At 45.4% G+C, this 12,920-nt stretch overlaps 1 long non-coding RNA gene across 2 annotated transcripts; it reads left to right on the top strand.

The window, feature by feature from the left end:
- The first annotated feature begins 4,075 nt into the window (after positions 1–4,075).
- LOC149985343 (uncharacterized) lies at positions 4,076–11,865 on the top strand. Of its 2 annotated transcripts, XR_016495870.1 has the most exons (4): positions 4,076–4,213; positions 11,069–11,128; positions 11,309–11,429; positions 11,727–11,864. It is a non-coding gene; the product is annotated as an uncharacterized LOC149985343 (long non-coding RNA). The 2 variants fall into 2 exon arrangements; XR_016495875.1 differs by lacking the exon at positions 11,309–11,429 and having other exon boundaries at positions 11,727–11,865.
- Positions 11,866–12,920: the final 1,055 nt, after the last annotated feature.

The following is a 12,920-nucleotide window of genomic DNA, read 5'->3' as shown; positions in this document are numbered from 1 at the left end:
CCCCATGAAAGGGCTTTATTACAGACAGAAATACTCCTCAGCACCTCATCGGTGGGACATACTGCCAAAATCTCTAGAATAATGTTGGAGGCGGCTTATGGTAGAGAAATTAACATGATAGTTTCTGGCAACAGCTCTGGTGGACATTCTTGCATTCAGCATGCCAATTGCACGCTTCTTCAAAACTTGAGACTTCTGTGGCATTGTGTTGTGTGACAAAAACTGCACATTTAAAGTGTCATTTTATCGTTCCCAGCACAAGGTGCACCTGTGTAATGATCATGCTGTTTAATCAGCTTCTTGATATGTCACACCTGTCAGGATGATGGATTATCTTGGCAGAGGAGAAATGCTCACTAACAGGGATGTAAAGACATTTCTGCACCAAATTCGAGAGAAAAAAGTTTTTTGTGTGAATGGAAAATTTCTGGGATTTTTTTTCAGCTCATGAAACATGGGACCAGCACTCTACATTTGAAAACACAAATGCTTTTTACATATATATTTTGTATTTTTGAAATGTTTTATTTCACCTTTATTTAACCAGGTAGGCTAGTTGAGAACAAGTTCTCATGTGATCTGGCCAAGATAAAGCAAAGCAGTGCGACAAAAACAACCACACATAGTTACACATAAACAAACATACAGTCAATAACACAATTGAAAAATATATGTACGGTGTGTCGCAACTGTAGTAAGATTAGCGAAGTAAGGCAATAAATAGGCCATTAGAGGCGAAATAATTACAATTTAGCATTAATACTGGAGTGATATATGTGCAAAAGAGCAAGAGGGTAAATAACAATATGGGGATGAGGTAGTTGGGTGGGCTATTTACAGATTGGCTGTGTACAAGTACAGTGATGGGTAAGATGCCTAAAGTTAGAGAGGGAGATATAAGACTCCAGCTTCAGTGATTTTTGCAATTTTGACTCCAGTCATTGGCAGCAGAGAACTGGAAGGAAAGGCAACTCACTGAGGTGTTGGCTTTGGGGATGACCAGGGAAATATACCTTTAAAAAATTGATATACCTTTTTAGATTAGTACATTTAAGGGGCTCCCGAGTGGCACAGTGGTCTAAGGCATCACTACAGACCCTGGTTCGATTTCCAGGCTGAATCACAGTGGTGTAAGGCACTGCATCTCAGTGCTAGAGCTATCACTACAGACCCTGGTTCGATTTCCAGGCTCAATCACAGCGGTCTAAGGCACTGTATCTCAATGCTAAAGGCATCACTACAGACCCTGGTTGCATTCCAGGCTGTATCACAACCGGCCGTGATTGGGAGTCCCATAGGGCGGCGCACAATTGGCCCAGCATCTGGGTTAGTGTTTGGCCGGGGTAGGTGTCATATTAAATAAGAATTTATTAACGGTCTTGCCTAGTTAAATAAAAATTAAATAAAAAAAATACAAAAATGGACATAAGGCTTGGAACTATTACAATAGCATGGCCTGGTATGGCTATTGGATCTCTTTTGTATCCAGTGGATCTCTTATGGATCTCTTACCAATCTGTAAGGAGGAGATCCCGCCCCAGGCCTGAGTGAAGTCCCGACTGTCCATCTCTTTTAGATCTGGTATGCAGGGAGCGTGGTCTGACATGACCATGTCGATCTGACCAGCCTTCAGGGTAGACCACAGCTGCTCCTGGAGAGGTACAGGGTGATCAGATGTTTAGATGACTGGTTACATTCAAGTATTCATTTGAAAAATAACCATTGTCCTCTGTGTGGGTGGATGGGCACCTGTGTTACCTTGTGATGCCCCCCGTGTTACCTTGTGATGCCCCCTGTGTTACATTGTGATGCCCCCCGTGTTACATTGTGATGCCTTGTGTTACCTTGTGATGCCCCCTATGTTACCTTGTGATGCCTTGTGTTACCTTGTGATGCCCCCTGTGTTACCTTGTGATGCCCCCCATGTTACCTTGTGATGCCCCCTGTGTTACATTGTGATGCCTTGTGTTACCTTGTGATGACCCCTATGTTACCTTGTGATGCCCTCCGTGTTACCTTGTGATACCCCCTATGTTACCTTGTGATGCCCCCTGTGTTACCTTGTGATGCCCCCTGTGTTACCTTGTGATGCCCCCTATGTTACCTTGTGATGCCCCCCGTGTTACCTTGTGATGCCCCCTGTGTTACCTTGTGATGCCCCCTATGTTACCTTATGATGCCCCCTGTGTACCTTGTGATGCCCCCTATGTTACCTTGTGATGCCCCCCGTGTTATCTTGTGATGCCCGTGTTACCTTGTGATGCCCCCCATGTTACCTTGTGCTGCCCCCCGTGTTACATTGTGATGCCCCCTGTGTTACCTTGTGATGCCTTGTGTTACCTTGTGATGCCCCCTGTGTTAGATTGTGATGCCTTGTGTTACCTTGTGATGCCCCCTGTGTTACCTTGTGATGCCCCCTATGTTACCTTGTGATGCCCCCCGTGTTACCTTGTGATGCCCCCTGTGTTACATTGTGATGCCCCCCGTGTTACCTTGTGATGCCCCCTGTGTTACCTTGTGATGCATTGTGTTACCTTGTGATGCCCCCTATGTTACCTTGTGATGTAGCAGAGATGAATTTGGTATATATCAGGGGTTTTCAAACCTCTCTTCAAGGACCCCCAGCCATTCCATGGATTTGACATATTCCAGAGCTAGAACACGTGATTGAACTAATAATCACGACCTCGATTAGACGAATCAGGTGAGCTAGGTCAGGGCTACAACAAAATTATGAAACTTCTGGGAGTCCCAGAGGAGAGGTTTGAAAACCACTGGTCTATGTTAGTATTGTGTGTGGATCTGTGCTCTGATTAGGGGATGAACTCTTTCTGATGGGAGGTGAACCTGGTTAGATATCCCTCCAATGAGAGGTTTACCTGGTTAGATATCCCTCTGATGAGAGGTGTACCTGATTAGATATCTCTCTGATGGGAGGTGAACCTGGTTAGATATCCCTCTAATGAGAGGTTTACCTGGTTAGATATCCCTCTGATGAGAGGTGAACCTGGTTAGATATCCCTCTTATGAGAGGTGTACCTGGTTAGATATCCCTCTGATGAGAGGTGTACCTGATTAGATATCCCTCTGATGAGAGGTGAACCTGGTTAGATATCCCTCTGATGAGAGGTGAACCTGGTTAGATATCCCTCTGATGAGAGGTGTACCTGGTTAGGTCAGCACCTCAGGAGTAAATGTCAGTTGGCTTTTCATAGCCGTTCATTCAGAGTTAGATTCAGCAAGTGCGGTAGAGAGAGAGAGTTGAAAACAGCAGGTCGAGGACAAGGTAGCACATCCAGTGAACAGGTCAGGGTTACATAGCCGCAGGCAGAGCAGTTGACACTGGAGCAGCAGCACGGCCAGGTGGACTGGGGACAACAAGGAGTCATCAGGCCAGGTAGTTCTGAGGCATGGTCCTAGGGCTCAGGTCCTCCGAGAGAAGAGAGAAAGAAGGAAAGAGAGAGAGAGTTAGAGAGAGCATACTAAAATTCACACAGGACACCAGATAAGACGGGAGAAATACTCCAGATATAACAGACTGACCCTAGCCCCCCCGGCACATAGTCTATTGCAGTATAGGTACTGGAGGCTGAGACGGGTGGGAGGACACTGTAGTCCCGTCCAACGATACCCCCGGACAGGGCCAACCAGGCAGGATATAACCCCACCCACTTTGCCAAAGCACAGCCCCCACACCACTAGAGGGATATCAACAGACCACCATCTTACTAAGGCTGAGTACAGCCCATGAAGATCTCCCCCATGGCACAAACCCGAGGGAGGCGCCAACCCGGACAGGAAGATCATGTCAGTGACTCAATCCTCTCAAGTGACGCACCCTTCCTAGGGACGGCATGAAAGAGCATCAGTAAGCCAATGACTCAGCCCCTGTAATAGGGTTAGAGGCAGAGAATCCCAGTGGAAAGAGGGGAACCGGCCAGGCAGAGACAGCAAGGGCGGATCGCCGTTCCAGTGCCTTTCCGTTCACCTTCACACCCCTGGGCCAGACTACACTCAATCATTGGACCTACTGAAGAGATGAGTCTTCAATGAGACTTAAAGGTTGAGACTGAGTCTGTGTCTCTCAAATGGATAGGCAGACCATTCCATAAAATTTGAGCTCTATAGGAGAAAGCCCTGCCTCCAGCTGTTTGCTTAGAAATTCTAGGGACAATAAGGAGGCCTACATCTTGTGACCGTAGCGCACTTGTAGGTATGTATGGCAGGAAAAAATTGGAAATATAGGTAAGAGCAAGCCCATGTAATGCTTTGTAGGTTAGCAGTAAAACCTTGAAATCAGCCCTTGCCTTGACAGGAAGCCAGTGTAGGGAGGCTAGCACTGGAGTAATATGATCAAATATTTGGGTTCTAGTCAAGATTCTAGCAGCCGGGTTTAGCACTAACTGACGTTTATGTAGTGCTTTATCCGGGAGGCTGGAAAGTAGAGCATTGCAGTAGTCTAATCTAGAAGTGACAAATGCATGGATTAATTTTTCTGCATAATTTTTGGACAGAAAGTTTCTGATTTTTGCAATATTACGTAGATGGGAAAAAAATCAAATCAAATGTATTTATATAGCCCTTCATACATCAGCTGATATCTCAAAGTGCTGTACAGAAACCCAGCCTAAAACCCCAAACAGCAAGCAATGCAGGTGTAGAAGCACAAAAAGAGAGATCAGGGTCCAGAGTAACGCCGAGATCCTTCAGTTTTATTTGAGACGACTGAACAACCATCAAGATTAATTGTCAGATCCAATAGAAGATCTCTTTGTTTCTTGTGACCTTAAACTAGCATCTCTGTTTTGTCCGAATTTAAAAGTATAAAATGTGCCACCATCCACTTCCTTGTGTCTGAAACACAGGCTCCCAGGGAGGGTATTTTTGGGGCTTCACCATGTTTCATCGAAATGTACAGCTGTGTATTGTCCGCATAGCAGTGAAAGTTAACATTATGTTTCCGAATGACATCACCAAGAGGTAAAATATATAGTGATAACAATAGTGGTCCTAAAACGGAACCTTGAGGAACACCAAAAAATACAGTTGATTTGTCAGAGGACAAACCATCCACAGAGACAAACTGATATCTATCCGACAGACAGATAAGATCTAAACCAGGCCAGAACTTGTCCGTGTTGACCATTTGGGGTTTCCAATCTGTCCAAAAGAATGTGGTGATCGATGGTATCAAAGGCAGCACTAAGGTCTAGGAGTACGAGGACCGAGATGCAGAGCCTTGGTCTGACACCATTAAAAAGTAATTTACCACTTTCACAAGTGCAGTCTCAGTGCTATGATGGGTTCAAAAACCAGACTGAAGCGTTTCATATACATTGTTTGTCTTCAGGAAGGCAGTGAGTTGCTGCGCAACAGCTTTTTCTAAAAATTTTGAGAGGAATGGAAGGTTTGATAATTGGCTGATAGTTTTTTATATTTTCTGATCAAGGATTGGCTTTTTCAAGAGAGGCTTTATTAGTGCCACTTTTAGTGAGTTTGGTACACATCCGGTAGATAGAGAACCGTTTAGTATGTTCAACATAGGAGGGCCAAGCACAGGAAGCAGCTCTTTCAGTAGTTTAGTTGGAATAGAGTCCAGTATCCAGTATGCAGCTTGAAGGTTTAGAGGCCATGACTATTTTAATCAATGTGTCAAGACGTTAAAAAACTTGAGTGTCTCCCTTGATCCATCGGAGCCCAGGGCTGGGCAGAGGACAAATGCACGATATGGCAATGCACTCTAGAGAGAGACATACACAGACTACATCAAAGCCCAGGGCTGGGTAGAGGACAGATGCACGATATGGCAATACACTCTAGAGAGAGACATACACAGACTACATCAGAGCCCAGGGCTGGGTAGAGGACAGATGCACGATATGGCAATGCACTCTAGAGAGAGACATACACAGACTACATCAGAGCCCAGGGCTGGGTAGAGGACAGATGCACGATATGGCAATGCACTCTAGAGAGAGACATACACAGACTACATCAGAGCCCAGGGCTAGGTAGAGGACAGATGCACGATATGGCAATGCACTCTAGAGAGAGACATACACAGACTACATCAGAGCCCAGGGCTAGGTAGAGGACAGATGCACGATATGGCAATGCACTCTAGAGAGAGACATACACAGACTACATCAGAGCCCAGGGCTGGGTAGAGGACAGATGCACGATATGGCAATGCACTCTAGAGAGAGACATACACAGACTACATCAGAGCCCAGGGCTGGGTAGAGGACAAATGCACGATATGGCAATGCACTCTAGAGAGAGACATACACAGACTACATCAGAGCCCCTAAAGAATGTGTTCTCTATGTTTCCATTACTGTGCGTTACAGGTTAGCTTATACAAAACTCTGCCATAGATTTTTTCAACTAACCTGCGCTTGGCGATACTGTCTTCATTCTCGGGGAAAACTCAGAAAGATGTTAAATCCATGTTTTGTACCGTGTCACACCATCTAAGAGCTTCTGTGGGATTTGAGACCAATGTAAATTAGACAGAATTCCTGAGAAGACAATAGACCCTCATTGAGAGGAATTCAGAGTTCCCCCTGTACAGACACAAGTTACCACAGAGATCATAAATCCATATACTGTAGGTAGTATCCAGCACTTCTTTTCAAATTTTTGCCAAAAATGACATACCCAAATCTAACTGCCTGTAGCTCAGGCCCTGAAGCAAGGATAAGCATATTATTGGTACCATTTGAAAGGAAACACTTTGGAGTGTGTGGAAATGTGAAGGGAATGTAGGAGAATATAACACAATAGATCTGGTATAAGATAATACGAAGAACAACATCAAACATTCTTTTGTATTTTTTCTCTTCCATCTCATCTTTGAAATGCAAGAGAAAGGCCATACTGTATTATTCCATCCCAGCTGCAATTTAGATTTTGGCCACTAGATGGCAGCATTGTATGTGCCAATACAATGAACATTGTATTTCTGTTCAAAATGTTGCATCAAGCCCAAATGTGCCTAATGTGTTTATTTATTCAGTGTTCCAGTGGTGTATTAGATCTGTGTAGGTGATAGCACCAGCCGAGTGAATCTGTTTATGTGATAGCACCAGCCTAGTGAATCTGTGTAGGTGATAGCACCAGCCTAGTGAATCTGTGTAGGTGATAGCACCAGCCTAGTGAATCTGTGTAGGTGATAGCACCAGCCGAGTGAATCTGTGTATGTGATAGCACCAGCCTAGTGAATCTGTGTAGGTGATAGCACCAGCCGAGTGAATCTGTGTAGGTGATAGCACCAGCCTAGTGAATCTATGTAGGTGATAGCACCAGCCTAGTGAATCTGTGTAGGTGATAGCACCAGCCTAGTGAATATGTGTAGGTGATAGCACCAGCCTAGTGAATCTGTGTAGGTGATAGCACCAGCCGAGTGAATCTGTGTAGGTGATAGCACCAGCCGAGTGAATCTGTGTAGGTGATAGCACCAGCCTAGTGAATCTGTTTATGTGATAGCACCAGCCTAGTGAATCTGTGTAGGTGATAGCACCAGCCTAGTGAATCTGTGTAGGTGATAGCACCAGCCGAGCGAATCTGTGTAGGTGATAGCACCAGCCGAGCGAATCTGTGTATGTGATAGCACCAGCCGAGTGAATCTGTGTAGGTGATAGCACCAGCCGAGTGAATCTGTGTAGGTGATAGCACCAGCCGAGTGAATCTGTGTAGGTGATAGCACCAGCCTAGTGAATCTGTGTAGGTGATAGCACCAGCCGAGTGAATCTGTGTCGGTGATAGCACCAGCCTAGTGAATCTGTGTAGGTGATAGCACCAGCCTAGTGAATCTGTGTAGGTGATAGCACCAGCCGAGCGAATCTGTGTATGTGATAGCACCAGCCGAGTGAATCTGTGTAGGTGATAGCACCAGCCGAGTGAATCTGTGTAGGTGATAGCACCAGCCGAGTGAATCTGTGTAGGTGATAGCACCAGCCTAGTGAATCTGTGCATGTGATAGCACCAGCCGAGTGAATCTGTGTATGTGATAGCACCAGCCTAGTGAATCTGTGTATGTGATAGCACCAGCCGAGTGAATCTGTGTATGTGATAGCACCAGCCTAGTGAATCTGTGTAGGTGATAGCACCAGCCGAGTGAATCTGTGTATGTGATAGCACCAGCCGAGTGAATCTGTGTAGGTGATAGCACCAGCCGAGCGAATCTGTGTAGGTGATAGCACCAGCCGAGCGAATCTGTGTAGGTGATAGCACCAGCCGAGCGAATCTGTGTAGGTGATAGCACCAGCCGAGCGAATCTGTGTAGGTGATAGCACCAGCCTAGTGAATCTGTGTAGGTGATAGCACCAGCCGAGCGAATCTGTGTCGGTGATAGCACCAGCCGAGCGAATCTGTGTAGGTGATAGCACCAGCCGAGCGAATCTGTGTAGGTGATAGCACCAGCCGAGCGAATCTGTGTAGGTGATAGCACCAGCCGAGCGAATCTGTGTAGGTGATAGCACCAGCCTAGTGAATCTGTGTAGGTGATAGCACCAGCCGAGCGAATCTGTGTCGGTGATAGCACCAGCCGAGCGAATCTGTGAAGGTGATAGCACCAGCCGAGCGAATCTGTGTCGGTGATAGCACCAGCCGAGCGAATCTGTGTAGGTGATAGCACCAGCCGAGCGAATCTGTGAAGGTGATAGCACCAGCCGAGCGAATCTGTGTCGGTGATAGCACCAGCCGAGTGAATCTGTGTAGGTGATAGCACCAGCCGAGTGAATCTGTGTAGGTGATAGCACCAGCCGAGTGAATCTGTGTAGGTGATAGCACCAGCCTAGTGAATCTGTGTAGGTGATAGCACCAGCCGAGTGAATCTGTGTAGGTGATAGCACCAGCCGAGTGAATCTGTGTAGGTGATAGCACCAGCCTAGTGAATCTGTGTAGGTGATAGCACCAGCCGAGCGAATCTGTGTCGGTGATAGCACCAGCCGAGCGAATCTGTGAAGGTGATAGCACCAGCCGAGCGAATCTGTGTCGGTGATAGCACCAGCCGAGTGAATCTGTGTAGGTGATAGCACCAGCCGAGCGAGCCATACTTAAGTTTGAACTTTTTCTGTCTCAAAATGCGAATCAGCCAATAAAAATTGTTGACGTAGTTGCACGTGATCAAACGCTATAACGAAGATGTTTATAACTAACCTAAGAGAGTCCACAGTGGCCAGAACAAGCAAAGAGATGGGCAGAGCCAAGCACGAGCTAGCGTTCTACTGTAGCATGTATATGCGTATTTCCATTAGCGAACGTCTACTTTGTGAAATGCGCCTGTGCGAAAGCTCAATTTAAAGTCAACAAAACGTAGTCCATTCTGTTCGTAACAGATTCTAGTTTTGGGAACAGAAAGCTGTATCGAGATCAAATGTTTAATCAATGAGACAATGTGCAGAATGTTGGGTAAAATCCATCTTCCTCCATCTTTTCCCCACTGCCGTCCACTGAGCTTCCTGTCATCACCATATTTGGTGGTGAGTGAAAATGCCGATCAGATTCTTCTGATTTATACATCCGGTGAAACATCTGGCTCATTCTTCTATCTGTGGCCATATGTTATCTGTTCCCATCAGATTGAGCTTTGTGCTAACCTGCACAGCTGGCCGTGATTATATCCAGCGCAAAAATGTCCATATCAGCCAACTGCAATCGTTGACGTAGCTGGACGTGATCCAACACTTGTCCATTAAATCAAATCAAATCAAATGTATTGATAAAGCCCTTCGTACATCCGCTGATATATCAAAGTGCTGTACAGAAACCCAGCCTAAAACCCCAAACAGCAAAGCAATGCATGTGTAGAAGCACGGTGGCTAGGAAAAACTCCCTAGAAAGGCCAAAACCTAGGAAGAAACCTAGAGAGGAACCAGGCTATGTGGGGTGTCCAGTCCTCTTCTGGCTGTGCCGGGTGGAGATTATAACAGAACATGGCCAAGATGTTCAAATGTTCATAAATGACCAGCTGTATCCTAAACGGGCTCTTTATTTGGTCTTACTGAAATACTGATCTCCTGAGTATACTGTCTGCATCCATTTTGGACTTTCTTTCAACAATGTGAGTGATACAGTAGCTCTGTGTGTACCCCAAAATAGATCTGAAACCTGAAACCAGGATGCCACAGGAGTAGGCTTACTGAGTCATGATGACAGGCAGGTTTAAACGGTAGGCTTACTGAGTCATGATTACAGGCAGGTTTAAAAGGTAGGCTACTGAGTCATGATGACAGGCAGGTTTAAAAAGGTAGGCTTACTGAGTCATGATTACAGGCAGGTTTAAAAGGAAGACTTACTGAGTCATGGGGACAGGCAGGTTTAAAAAGGTAGGCTTACTGAGTCATGATTACAGGCAGGTTTAAAAGGTAGGCTTACTGAGTCATGATTACAGGCAGGTTTAAAAGGTAGGCTTGCTGAGTCATGATTACAGGCAGGTTTAAAAGGTAGGCTTGCTGAGTCATGATTACAGGCAGGTTTAAAAGGTAGGCTTGCTGAGTCATGATTACAGGCAGATTTAAAAGGTAGGCTTACTGAGTCATGATGACAGGCAGGTTTAAAAGGTAGGCTTGCTGAGTCATGATTACAGGCAGGTTTTAAAGGTAGGCTTGCTAAGTCATGATGACAGGCAGATTTAAAAGGTAGGCTTACTGAGTCATGATGACAGGCAGATTTAAAAGTTAGGCAATCTGTTTACACCTCTTTCCCCATGTCCCCCTATCTCCAACCCCTAACCCCTGTATGTGGATTATGTGGGAAAGGGGACTCAGTCAGCCTCAGTCACTCATTAACCCTACCCCCGTTGGCCCTAAGTCCTCAATGTTTGCAGATCTGAAAGGGTCTGCATAAGTATAACCGGAGAAGCTTCCGCCATCAGAGGTGTCATGCCCATAGGGGGAAACAGAGGCACATGTCCCCTCAGTCTATCAATCAAGATAGTTAGACATGCTAGCTACTCTTATCTTAGCTGGGATGCCAGCTGGCAAGATTGGTAGACGTTAGAAAAGCCTGCAAGTACTGAATATGAGACTAATTTTCCCTTTCAATCTTTTAACACACATTTCAGCAGAGATGCAGAAAAGCATATTTAGCTTCACCAGTCAGGAGGATACAGACAGATCAAGAGGTATGCTGAAAAATATATATATTTTTTTTTACAAGGAATTATTAGCATAATCATTAGCATAATGATCAGCATTAGCATAATGATTATGGCTCTAGATTTCAGGGTGAAAAAGCTGTTTCCGGTGCTACACCGGGGGGGGGTAGGGAGCGAATTGGGACAGGCTGTTTCATGTTCTTACAGAGACATGTCCACTATGGTGGTGACCCCCACCGCGCAGCGGCAGTCCAGAAACGCTCCCTCGTGGCCCGGCCCGGCTCCTTTTTACATGGATCTGCCAGTTCACGTTAACAGGCATCACCAGGTGTTCTTCTCTTCCACATCCAGCACCTGACTGTAACAAATATACGTTATAGATATATTTACACACGGTAACGGTACCTACCATCAGAGTAATGCTACATCAGTAATGTTATAGATAGTTTATTACAAATGTTATTACAGCGTAATTGAGTTAAAATGGTTAAGGATTTTTGAAATAACCTCTTTAATAGGCTATTTATTTTTCACGTGGCACAATATAGTCCTAGAATGAACTACAAATGGCTGATGTGTGAATACATACACTGAATGGCAAATCAGTATCTTTTCTCTCCAACAGGGGGAGTATGTTGCACGTGAGCCACAGAACCAGAGAGCCATACAGAGCCTAGCTCACAGTCAGCAGCACCAGCAGGCCGTATCTCAGTACCTCAACACAGAACCTTCCTACTCCTCACTGCACTCACTGTCGACCCAGGATCCATTACCGCAGGCCTACCTTAGGCCGTGTAATTCTTTAAAAAAAATTAAATATATACCTTTATTTAACTAGGCAAGTTAGTTATGAACAAATTCGTATTTACAATGACTACCTACTCCTGCCAAACCCGGACGACACTGGGCCAATTGTGCGCCGCCCTATGGGACTCCCAATCACGGCCGGATGTGATACAACCTGGACGCTTATCAAGTGTGTAAGGGAGCTAGCTTTGAGGTTTTATATTTATCTATTCAAGTGTATAAATAAATCAGACACTGTACATGTGCAGTGAAGAAACTCACCGTGTTCATGACTCTAATAAACATCTATGTGTCTTTAATGATTATGCAGTGATTTTGTGTAATGTTAAAGGTTTGATATCCTTTTCCATGGGGCTGAGAGGAGAGCACAGGTAGTAGGTAAACTCTTAGAAAAAGAGTTCCGAACGGGTTCTTCGGCTGTCCCCATAGGAGAACCCTTTTTGTTTCCAAGTGGAAAGAACCCTTTTTGCTTCCATGTAGAACCCTCTGGAACCTAAAAGGGTTATTTAAAGGGTACTCATACAGAGACAGTCGAAGAACCCTTTTAGGTTCTAAGTAGAACCCTTTTGGTTCCAGGTAGAGCCCTTTTGGTTCCAGGTAGAACCCTTTTGGTTCCAGGTAGAACCCCTTTGGTTCCAGGTAGAACCCTTTTATTTCTAAGAGTATAGCGTCTCACAAGAGTGTACGTCAGACACTGACCTAGCAGCAACAACTCATTCTACCAATAAATTATTCAAGCCACAGTGACACTAAATTGAGATGTGAAAGAGAGAGAGAGAGAGAGAGAGAGGAGTGGAGAGAGAGATAGAGGAGTAGAGAGAGAGAAAGAAGAGTGGAGAGAGAGAGAGAGGAGTGGAGAGAGAGAGAGAGGAGTGGAGAGAGAGAGAGAGGAGTGGAGAGAGAGGAGAGAGGAGTGGAGAGAGAGAGGAGTGGAGAGAGAGAGAGAGAGAGAGAGAGAGAGAGAGAGGAGAGTAGGAGGGGAGAGGAGAGAGTAGAGGAGGGGCGATAGTAG

The sequence above is a fragment of the Oncorhynchus mykiss genome, chromosome 1 (genome assembly GCF_057628025.1).
Source record: "Oncorhynchus mykiss isolate SJ-2025 chromosome 1, ASM5762802v1, whole genome shotgun sequence".
In the NCBI taxonomy this organism is placed as follows: Eukaryota; Metazoa; Chordata; class Actinopteri; order Salmoniformes; family Salmonidae; genus Oncorhynchus; species Oncorhynchus mykiss.
This window is presented reverse-complemented; position numbering and strand designations above follow the sequence as displayed.